This window comes from Anomalospiza imberbis, chromosome 7 (genome assembly GCF_031753505.1).
Source record: "Anomalospiza imberbis isolate Cuckoo-Finch-1a 21T00152 chromosome 7, ASM3175350v1, whole genome shotgun sequence".
In the NCBI taxonomy this organism is placed as follows: domain Eukaryota; kingdom Metazoa; phylum Chordata; class Aves; order Passeriformes; family Viduidae; genus Anomalospiza; species Anomalospiza imberbis.
The window spans coordinates 11836407-11848483 of NC_089687.1; the positions used below are offsets into that span (position 1 = coordinate 11836407).

Consider the following 12077-nt stretch of genomic DNA (forward strand, 5'->3'; position numbering starts at 1 on the left):
TTTTCTAGAAGGTGCTTTGGAAGATGGATGTTGGCTGTGGTTTTTCATCCTGCTCTGTAATACTGGGCCAGTACATGGTCTGGCTGTCATTGGCATGCAGCTCAGGTGAATCTGACCTCGTGGGAAGGGTTCTAAATAGACCTTGAAGTTGCCAGGAGTGTAGCCTGGATCATATCATATCCACTTGGATGTGATAGTCCTGTAACTGAGGGGACCCAGCAATACTGATACACAGTAGAGTGAAGAAAGGACAGAGGTGGCTTTGCTGCCAGAGTTAGGGACTGAGAATTGTTTGCATGTTATAAAATGTCTAACTTCTTGATTCTTCTAAAACCCAACTCTTGCCCGTAAGGAGTTATATGCCAAAGTCCTCATAGTGTTTCAATAGCACTTGCTTGATGAATTTTGAACAAAAGTCTCCTAGGGCCTTGCTGTATTTAGATTTTTTAAAATAAGTAAAATAAATCATTTGAGGACGAATTTGACAATATATCTTGCTCTCATGCTCTAAAAAGATACATCAGTGTAAACAATCCTGTAGACTACATATGTTTTCCTATGGGTTGGCTCTGTGTGAGCCTGTTGTAAAGCTGTATAGCTTAGGGGTGTGTATGTAATGCCTACCCTTATTTGACAGAGTAGTTCTAGTCCTTGTTTAACCTCTGTAGCTCCAACAGGAATTTGGAGGTTTGTGGTTAAGTAACATACACATCCATGAAGACACAGCATGGCTGGTTTGGTGTCCAGGAGATTGTTGAGTTACTTCAGCTTAGAATCATAGACTATCTTGAGTTGAAAGGAGCCCTGAAGGGTCACAGAGTCCAATGCCCTGGTCCTTACAGGAGTACCTAGTACTGATCCCTGTGACTATGAGTGTTATCCAGAGCAGCCCAGGTGCTCCTTGAACTCTGGCAGGCTTGCTGCCATGACCAGGGGCAAGGGAAGTCCCTGGGCAGCCTGTCCCAGTGACCAACCACCCTCCCAGTGAAGAACCTTTCTCCAGTGTCCAGTCTGAACTTGCCCTGATTCAGCTTCACTCCATTCCCTCACTTCTGCTGCTGGTCACCAGAGAGGAGATCAGCACCTCCCCTCCACTGCTGCCCTTGAGGAAGGTGCAGAGAGATAGAAAGAAAGACTTGTCTCACCTGTGTGTCAGGTAATCCTTGACTGTCCTTGGATCTGCTATCCCTGGAAGGACTTGTTTGACCCATTTGTGGAAGTGACAGCCTCCAGAAGGAAGCTTTTGTTTCCTCAAGAGTGGAGGAAGCATAAATGTTTAGTCTGGGATAGATATCTCAATTCTAGATAGACTAAAGGCAAGGGAGGTGAGTAGCTCCCACTCATCTAAATAGCATTTACTTTTTTATTAAGTGCCTGTTACACTTATTTTTACTCTTTTTAATTGTTGCTTCTATTTCTTTCTTAAAAAGTAAGAAAACCTACTCAAAGTGATTTAACTGGAACTTTTTTCAGCTATATGTGAAACTTGTGCAGCAGAACTTTTTAAGGACTGGGGCTTAGGATAACAGTGAGTAACACAGTTTCCCAAGCTGTCCAGCTCTTCAGCTGTATGTATGATGACAGCCGCTATGAGTAAAAGTGGGCTTGCTGGGGATGAAAAGGCAGAATCATTATGTGATTAATACCAATATGACTAGCCAGTACTGCAAAGTATAAACTTGCATTCTTGACAGATCTGTACTGTCTGTTTGAAATTTCAAAAATTGTGGCATTTTCTCTGTCAACTGAGTCAAATGATAGAGATCAATTAATGTGACTCTGGTGATGTCCAGAAAACTCACAGTAATGTCCATGATACACAACTGCAGGGCAAATGATCTGGTGATAAAATCTTGGCCATCTGATTGAGGTGGCAGGATGGGTGCTATTAAAATTAAATAATTGTTCTTTCTGCTGGCCCTGAATGGTTAATTGGCTAAAGTAGAAATAATCATTCAGTATGGAAAATACTGGAGTTCTCATTGTCTTAGTGTGAAATTTAATGGGCTGGAGTTTCAAGACTTGGAGGTGGTAAAAGGATTCTTGCATTTGAGAAGCCCTGAATGGCACTCTCCTTATAATGTAACATATACATATATATGCATATATATATATACATATATATCCACATACATACTGTACTGTATCAACACATATTTGTGCTGAGTACATGTGTTCTTTGGCTTTAACTGGTACTCTGCTTTGTTTAGTTGCAGTTCAATGTAAAAGACTCTGGTTGATCAAGCTTCAAAACCCAGCCATTCCTTGGGTAGAAATGTGAAAGTCCATAGTAGCAACTAGGTGATTTGGACATGGTACACTTGGGCTGATGCAAGTTTGATGAATTTCTGCGATACAAATCCCAGGCCTTGGTGAAGATGAGCATATTCTTTCACTAACACTGCAGTTCTACATTGCAGCTTCTGAAAATTAGTTAGAGTAACAGAGAAATAGATTGTCCAGTGCTTAGTGAAATAGTAAGGCTACTCCATAACAGAACAACCATACGATGACTTTTCCTAGCTCAACGTTGTATTGCTTAAGCATTGGCTGTAATTCTAACCGTCATCTGGTGGATGACTGAAACAGGCTTTTTTTGTCTCTTATCTGTTGGGATTTTTTTTACTTCTCAAAGAAATGCTTATTTTCAGACTGTAGCTTCTCTTTCTCCAGTTATGAAATGGTTTAACTTTATGCTAGTAATAGAAATATTTTCATTAGATTACTATCTGTTTGACAGCACAGGGTACTCAGAGTGGGGAGTGTTTGGCTTTGATCATCACTACTGTGGGTGAATATGAGAAGGCAGACTGGAGGTGTATCTAACATCCTTGGCTCTCTCTAACAAATGGGTTAAGCTAGTGCCTAATTTTTTGTGCATTTTTGATTTGTACCTTTTTTCCCCCATTCCCTCAAAATTCTGCTCCCTGGTGGGGGATGCATTGGTGACCAGATGTGTGCCCAACTTTTTAAAGTAGCCTGCTGTCCCGGTTTGCTTGGGGTGAGTGTTTATCTTTCAAAGGGGAGTTACCTCTCTTCCACTGACAATGCAGCTGTTAGAGGCAGGCAGTGCTGGCCACAAAGTTGGCATGATGGGCAAGGGCCAGTGGAGGTGGGTTGATGGGAGGCTGAGGCATACCAGTTGTGAGTAAATACTGCCACACTCTTCGTCTTTTCGTTTGTTGGTTTTTGGGGTTTTTTTGTACATGAATAAATAAAAAAAAGCATATTTTGCACTGGCTCTTGTACTGTTGTGCAGAAGAAATCTGTATTTAGAATCTGTGCTCCAGTCAAAATGCAAATAAATCTGTTTGTAAGAAGCACGGGTTTGGTCTCTGGTTTATTTGGTGCGGCTGGGCTCAGGAGAGCCTCGGCATCGGCTGCCGCTCAGCGTGCAGCTGCAAGGGGCTGGGCACCATCTCGGGGTGAGGGGGAGCAGAGTTTGCAAAGTGCTGGGCAGAGAATGTCAGTGCAGCCACATGTCCTGCAGCGTTTTCTTCGAGTTGGGACTGACTTCATTTCCCCACAGCACAATGCAGTGACCAGCTCGTGTTTACTCCAGGTCAAGGCACGAGGAGAAGCGCCTTGTTCCTGCAGGGGCCGTGACAATGGGCATGTGCTTTACTGAAGGCACCAGCTGTGTCAGATGGCAGCTGGCTTTGGTCTAGCAGTGCTCAAAAGGCACAGCCATTTCAGAGCCTGGTCCTTGCTGACAGATGAGCAGAGTCCCTCCTCACAGCAATGCTCTGTCCCATTGAGCAGCTGTGAGACACATGCTGCCAGTGAGGTTTGGATTGTGGAGCATCCACAGTGGTTTGGCTGGAAGAACTCCAGTATCCTCTGAGGTTTAAACCATAGATCTAGTAACTTACATAGTCAGGAAATTAGCAGATGTTCAGAGTAATTTTCCAGTCGGAGAAGATGGAGCCCAGTTTGGAGATAGAATACTCTTGTAGCAGCCAAACTTCATGTCAAGGCAAAGTATTGAGAATGGATGTACAACCAATGTAAGGGTGCTTCTTAATCTGAATTGACCTTGAGTAATTTCAGCTCCTTTCCTTTGCTGAAGAAGTATTTGAATCTCAAAATTAGAAAACACATCTTGGGCCTTGGGTGTGAATTGCAGTTCATATGGAAAGTATAAGGGCACAGACAATGTCCCTAGGTAGAGATTTAAGACAGTTTAATATCTTTTCCTACCAGTTACTTGGGCATCCCTGAGAATAGGTAAGGGAGAGTCTACCGCAATTTCTATTAGCTTAAAATTGCTCTGGAGGCAGAAGTCCAACCATCTGATGCCTGATGCTGTATTGAACTGCTCCATGCACGGTGAGGCAGCATTGTGTCTCACAGGGCTGCTGAGTTCAACACAGCTTCAGTGTAGCTTCAAATCCACATCCAGGCAGCAACAGGGAATTTGGGAGGGCTGTTCCCTGAGGACAGGATGCTGGTAGGCACTTGAGGGTCCAAGGCTGGCATTTGGGCTCTTCAGGGCTAGCTGGAGGTTGCTGTCTGGGGGGGGAGGTGTCACTGGTAGCAAATGCTTGGTGATTTGGTGGCTGTATGAGCCCTGGGGCTCTTGGGAGCTGGAGGTGAATCCCTTCCTGAGTCCTGCAACGTGAGGGTGCCAAGGGAGTGTCGTGTGCATGGATAGCTCCTACCAAACTCCATGCAAAACTATCCCTCTTCTGTAAGCTTGACCCATGTGCTGGCAGGGGTTAGTCAATGCAGAAAGGAACACTAGGAAGGTTTCTACCTAATAAAAAGCGTTCAAGGACTGGAAAAGTTGTAATTCTGCATAATTTAATTTCTATGGGAAACGCATGTAAACAGCCTCAGAATAGATCCAGAACTTAGCAGCAGCTATAGGAACTGTTGAGCTTTTAATGAGTGAGGAGAAACAAAACTTAGGACTGGAGCTGTTTAGTCAAAGCACTGGCATAGTCTCATCTAAATCCTCAACAGGAAGTAAACATTTTAAAATTAATTTTCTAATTCCCAGAACAATGCAGTCTTTCAGCTAGATTAGTCTCAACTATGGAGCAGGCAGAGAAATACCACCTGTCATACTCCTTCTGTAAAGAAGCTAAATGCTTCCAGGCTTACCTGAGTAGGAAAGATTTGACCCTGCAATAAATTAAATTGTTGAGGGTTTTTTTAGTATATTACAGCAGAGGCTGGTTGTCCCGATCAAACGGAGTTTTAGACAAGTGTTGACTCCCCTGCTCCCCAGAGATGTGTGGCCCAGGGAGGCAGGACTGTCTCATCCTATCCCATCCTAAATCTTCTATTTTTGGGTGTTTCAAACAGTGCCACTATCCATTTTGCTGTCTAGAAAAGCCTCAGTTCTGATTTATCTGATATTAAGTAATAAGCAAGTATGATGCAGCTGGAAAAAAGTTTGATTAGCAAGAATCCAAAATTAGCTGAGCACATTAGTGCACTGAGAAATTGTTTTTCCAATGGTGAAAATTTAAATACTGAAGACTGTTATGTAGAGAGGACACATGCTAGAAATATTATGTTGGATAGACTTTAAAAAAAAAAAAAAAAGGCAATGCTGAGAGGAATTCCTCCTTGAAAATATTTTCAAAGCCTGCTGTCTCCCAGAAGAAAGTTCCTGGATAGGTTGGCACCACTTTGGGAATTAAGATGTCCATGACATCACCTAATGGTTTAACTTGTGGTAGTAAAATAAGGGAAAAGTTAAGTAAAAAGATGAACCCATGACTCAGTGCAGGTAGGAAATCCTGGCTGAGGGTGCGTGGCCAGAGCACCCTGGAAAGCAAACCCAGCACAAAGGCTTGGAGGCCACATACATTGAGCCAAGTGTTGCTGCTGCACAGCTGTCCTGAGGACAAAAACATTGTCCCAGACAAAATTATTCCAGAGCCGCCCACAGTTTCCCTTTTCCAACAGATTCACCTCATTTCACGGCAGTGCCTACGAGGCCACAACTCTTGTTCCTCCAGCAGCCATAGTTATTTACTGTCACATGCACGACTTGAAAGAAATGAAGAAAGAAATGTATCCCCAAATGAAAACATGGGAATAATTTCGGTGATTGTTGAAGTGATTACTGGGGGAATGAAAGGAGAGACATTCTTATTTTTCTAAAGCTTTGGTTCCCTTTTGGTTCCTCCAGCCCCTGCCAATGGCTTTGCACTTTTCAATTCTCAAACAGTTGAATTTTTGATCACATAATTCAATAATTTTGAAATTATGGTGGTGGTTGTGGTCACTGCTGGCCAGCTACACAAGCAAAGTAATTGAGAAAATTAACCTGTGGATTATTGGAGACTCCCACTTTAAAACAATGAAACAATTGTTTTTCTCTCGTGAACACCACCAAGTGGTGTTAATTTGTCACCTTTCAGGCTCCCATGCCCACAGGTGATGACCCTCTGTCTCCTTTTGTGAAAATGTCCTTAAAATTATATTTTAATGCAAAGCACCTGAGCCCCGGCGGTGCAAAGAGCATGACCAAGAGCCCGAACTCAGAGCCTGGGCCAAAGAGATTGATGTGTGTGTCAGGGCTTGGGGCTGTGGAGGAAAACTAGCCTGGCACTTACTTATAAAATTAAAATCTTATGACATTACAGCACTGTGAAACTCAGAAACCCCCAAACCACTGGACTGTTCGTACATTCCTGACTGGTGGCCACCACTTTTGGTTGAACGAATATGGGAGTATGTGGGGAGGTGATTTTCAGGTTTGAGAAGGTAATAAATATAAGACATATACATTTTAAAAAAGAAATTACATTCTATACACCCACTAAGCACTGGAAGAATGGTAAGAATTTAGATACCATGGCAGCACTCTGCCACATGTATGTTGTCTGCAGTGTCTGATTTTAAACTTAATTCTCCCTGTGGAGATTTATAGCTGAAGCATGGATCAGACATTAAGTAAAATATTAACAGGTCATTTTGATAGTCAGGAGTACAAGACACTAAGCCCCATCCCAACAGAGTGTCAAAGCTACACTAACAGGGTCCTTTTTCAAGTGTTTTCTTGTCACCTTAAGCAGAGTGCCAGGTGGGTGGAGGGCAAAGAAGTTGACTAGGAAGTGTTGGGGAAGAAATGGATGGCTTTTAATTAAGAGTAACACTTCTTCACTTACACATTTGCCTTTTTAGGAGGTCTTACAAGGAAGCCAGGGCTGAAAATACCCTTTTTGCCAAAGCTGGGAGGTGCAAATGAGGCAGCAGGTGTTCCTTGGAGACAAGGAACCCTCCCTGCACCTGCTAAGGGGACCTGGCTTTATAAACCACATGCTTCTTTCCCTCAGTGGTGGTGTTAAGGGCAGAGTAGAGGTGTCATCTCAGGTGAGTGGTTAAAATATAAATTGACCTTCTTTAGTTTAAAGCCATTATCTCTTGTCCCATTGTGGTGAACCTTGCTAAAATGTTTGCCCTTTAAGTAGGGAAAGCTGCAATAAAGCTCCATAAGGGTCTGTACCAGGTCCCACAGCATGAAAATCCCTAATGCTTTCCCCACCCTTACAGTACTTTCCCCATTTCTCTGTTTGTCTCACTCATTTTGTCATGAACCAGTACATGGTTCATGCCAGCTGTGATGCAAGTTTTTGCTGTTAAACTGCTGGGAAAGAAGCTATGGCATAGTTTGGAGAAGTTTTGTGATGGGAACATCTAGGGATGGTTTTTTAGTGAGTGGTGCTCCATGTGCTCTTTCTGCTGTGTTCCTTAAGGTTCTGTATGGCTTGAGGTTTTGCCTGTCTGGGTGTGTAAATTAGACAAATCCTGAGCAATTCAGAGCAAAAGTCAGCTCATCTGAGCTGTCCAGGGGACAAAAATGGTCACACAGGCAAGTAATTATCTGTCCCCAATTCGAAGGGCCAAAGTCTTGGTATAGCCAGCAGTACCACCTGCAGCTGTAACCTGTGCTGATCCCTCCTGGTGGGGCTCACCTGTGGGTGCTCAAGGAATTGCCAGCCCAGGGCTGCCTGAGCTGTGCTTGGCACTGGTGGGAGCTGTAGAAGGATGCAATTAAATCAATTACAGGCTAGTGATTTTGCATTCAATGGAATAATTACTCTTGAAAGCTGGCAGTATGGGTGAAACTTGCTCCCAGCCTTAATTTCAGGTTTCACTATCTTGCCAGAAATTGTGATTGACGTCAGCCTGTATTCTGATAAAGGCTGTAAACTCATAGGCTCATAAAGTAATTTAGTGTGGAAGGAGTCTTCAAAAGTCATCTGGGCTAGACCTTGCTCAGAGTAGGGCTAGGCCAAAGGCTGCTTGGTCTTGTGCAGGGTCAGCAAGGGGAAGCCCATGGCCAGTGCTAGCCAGGAAATCCAACCAGAGGTTATAATATCCCATTCTTGCCTCAGATAACTTAAGAATCACTAAGAAAATATTTTTGTCTTTCCACTGTAGGGTGGGGGAAAAGTAAAACAACATAGGTGTGCTAAGCCATAACTATCTTTCAGTTCATCCATTAAGAATGTCTATTTAAAAATTATATTTTAATTTACTTGGGATATGTTTTTTTACTTATTAATTTTCCCCAGTGAATAGGAAAAAAAAAATATAACTTAGCAACCACTTTCTACCAAGTTGGGCAGTTCTTGTGATGGTGTGTTTGCCAGCTAAAGATGGAGCAGGACACTAAAAACTCAATGTTTTACTTGCTAACAGTACTGCTTCACAATGATGGGTGGGATTGGCAGTTTGAGGGGTCTGGGAGGCTTTAAATTGGCGTGAAATTTTAGTGGATGAGCTTTTCCATACTGTGCAGATGCCATCGTGCTCCATACATGCCTGGTGGAGCAGTCTACATTGGGGAGCCTGGGGAACCTGTGCTGTGAGTGCATTAAATCTCCAGTCTGGGTTCTTGTGCAAGTGGTTACGTGTGCTGCAGATTCTCAGCTCTGTTCGCGTGTTCTGGTGTCTCTGGACGGGAGAGGTTGCATTAACTTGGCTTTTTTTTTTGTGCATGAGGAAAGAACACACAATCAAAGGGAGAAATGGCTCTGGGGTTGGTGGATAAGAGACGCTTATCCTTAAGTTACAGTCTTGAAGTAAATAAAGATGTAACTTGTTTTCAATGCTTTTTAATTTGGATGGAGAGGCTGCAACTGGCAGGGCTTTCTACCCTGAAACTAAGGTAAGTCTTACAAGCTGAGCATGAATCACAGGCTATAAGCAGAAGAAGCATTACATGGGTGCCTTCATGTGTCTTTGAGGAAAATCATCATTGTGTTCCTTCAAAATGGGGTAAATTCTAGAAGGAACTTGGTAGGAAAACTCCTAAATCACCCAAGTCGTGACCATGGGCTACACACTGAAGAGTCCTGTTCTAAGTGCAGCTCTCTCAGAAGAATGTGTGACACATGCTAGAAAGAGTTTTAACCTTAGAAAGATGTAAAATGTGGAAAATGGCATAATCTGATGATGATAATAAAATCAGTTATATATTTCAGGTTTTCTCCATTTAAAATCTTACTTGGCACATTTTCTGCTCAGAATAGTCCCTGCTAACATTGCTGAGCACCTGTAGGTACTATGGTCTGTTCAGTAGTACATGCATCATGGAATTTCATTTCAAACTTCCTTCAATCTGCATTGACTGATAAAGCTTCTGAGAAAGAGAAGACTTATTCTGTTTTATAGTAATTTTTTTGGGGTAATTGATATTTAGGATGAAAATACTACTTCAAAAATGCAATTCACCAAATGATAAATTTAGGTTTTGCCATTCAAAATTACTCCTGCCTCATTTTCAAAATGGGATGTTTTGACACTGACTTTTTCCCCTTGATAGTGTTATTTAATTCACTGTTCACCTCAGTAAATTAAAGGCAGCAGAGCAGGGTAGAACACCAATTGCTTAAGGTACATTTTTATTTATCAAGTGCACTTTGTTCTTATTGCTTTGAGAACAAAAACTGTTTTCTGAACAGGTACTTGACATGATGGCTTGACCACAAGATCCAGGGAATTATGTTTGATAGGTCTGGATGCCTCCTGAGCATTGCTGCAGCATCCCTGGGACCAGCTCAGCTGAGATCTATAGAGTTAATAAGAACTTTCTTAGAATTAGGTTTAAGGCCAGCCTTTACTAACTAAACGGTAACATTTTATTTCTTTACATATTTTTAGGGGAGTGCCTTTGAAATACCTTAAAAAGACATGGTGTTTGTCTGGGGGAATTTAATATTGTTGAGTTTTCTCAGCATATAAGAGGCAGCCATGCTTGGTATGTCCTAGTTCTTGAAAAAGTTGCTGAAAAAAGGGCAGGATTTTTTTTTACACTTTTGTTATGTTCAGATGGACTTTTGGGGGGTTGATGATTTTTTTTTCCTCCCCCCACATAATCTTTATGAAGAGGGAAATTCTGTAGTGCAAAAATAGTTTTGGTCTGTCAGAGACCTGTGGCTGTCACTGAACTAGGGCAGCATGGCTAAACCACAGGGAGAAGATGGGCTGGGTGTGACTGCTCGGTGTTTGAGCTCCGCACACACTGCAGCCAGAAGCATCACTTCAGTGGTGGTCAGTGAAATAGCACTGTGTTACAGAGCTGGCCAGGCAGTGCATCCTGCCACACTGACCAACATCTGCCCTGTGTATTCTTGAGGAAGGATTTTTCTGCAGCACTTGATACCCAGTAACATTTCTCTTTGAAGGGCTTGCCTGAGTATTTAGATATTCACAAGTAGATCCAAACAATTAATGGGTTGATAAAATATTCCACAACAAACTATGACTGAACTGTAGGGTTGGTTTTTCTGGACAGCTGAAAAAATAGATGAGGGATATGTTGTACTGCAGCTGAAACTCTTGGATGTTTGTATCAGCCTTCTTGAGGGTCACTGGAACAAGACTTAGAGATGCTGCTGAAGAGAAAGTCCTGCTGTAGCAAAAAGTGGGTGAAGTTATTCAGGAGTACTCATGCTTATAGCAATTCTGTCTTTAGATCTATTGATCTTTCTTTGTGTGTGCCTGTTTTCCACCTAATTTGGCACAGATCTGTTGCCAGTTGGTTGCTGATATTATGATGTAGGGATTGATAAGCACTTGCCAGCATTCAGAAACTTTCCATTCCCACACTTTGCAAGCCCTGGCCATTTTTCAAGCCTGTAATTTGAAGCTGTTTGAATCATGAAAGTACAATGACAAGTGAGGGAGAATCTGTTACTACTGATATTTATCTGGGAGCCTCCTTTGGTGCAATTACCAGCTGGAGAGATAAAAGTGTGGTGCAAAGAGTGTGTTTGGATGATGGTCAAAAAATAGAGGTTGGTGCACTCTACGAGAAGCTGGGGAGTGCTGGATCAGCACCAAGCAGTCACAGCATATCACACTGTACAGGCTGGGTCCTCCACACAGGGAAATGAAGCCAGGGACATTCCTGGGACAAGGAGCAGAGAGCTCTGGCTTCTCCTGTTCCCACTGTCACTGGAAATTTAGAGCTCAGAGGTGGAACTCCTTGCCCTGTGCAGGCAAGAACAATATTTGATCTTGCTGCACAGGTAAGGTAGGAGATATGGGCAGTCACCAGCAAATGCTCTGACATTGCCTGTCTGTGCCCCACATATCTTCAGACACTTTGTGATCCTGTGAACTAGCAAGGGGTAAAATCCTCATGTAGACATAGTGAGCCTTTTATTCACTGCTTTGCTGATCAAAGTAAATCTTTTCTCCTCCCTGGCCTTGTACATTTTCTGTGTTCAGGTGTTGTGTGTCCAGTCAGTCCCAGGAGCTGATGTGTGTGTTAATGATCGCTCACTATACACTTGTAGGTAAGAGCAAAACACATTTGCCATGTGCTTCCTCTTCCACAGTATTTTGTTCCCATGCCCCCCCCCCCCCCCCCCTTCTTCTTTCGGGTTTTCTGCATATAATTTGTCCTACTCTTGCTGCTGATCCTGCACTGCTTGTCTTTGGATGAGCTGTGTGTGCTTGGGATGGGCTCTCACACCAGGACGTGTCTGGCTGCTGCACTGACCCACTAAGATTCCTGCCCTGCATTTCATTTCTGCCCGGGCTGTGGTGTAAGCCCTGTGCCAGTGTCTGTGCAGAGACTACCCAGGTTAGAAATAAATGACTGG

General features: G+C 43.0%; 1 long non-coding RNA gene across 2 annotated transcripts; it reads left to right on the top strand.

The window, feature by feature from the left end:
* The first annotated feature begins 7306 nt into the window (after nt 1–7306).
* LOC137477593 (uncharacterized) lies at nt 7307–11761 on the top strand. Of its 2 annotated transcripts, none has more exons than XR_011001076.1 (3): nt 7307–7332; nt 8973–9133; nt 11701–11761. It is a non-coding gene; the product is annotated as an uncharacterized lncRNA (long non-coding RNA). The 2 variants fall into 2 exon arrangements; XR_011001075.1 differs by lacking the exon at nt 7307–7332 and adding an exon at nt 7887–8429.
* The last annotated feature ends 316 nt before the right edge of the window (nt 11762–12077 follow it).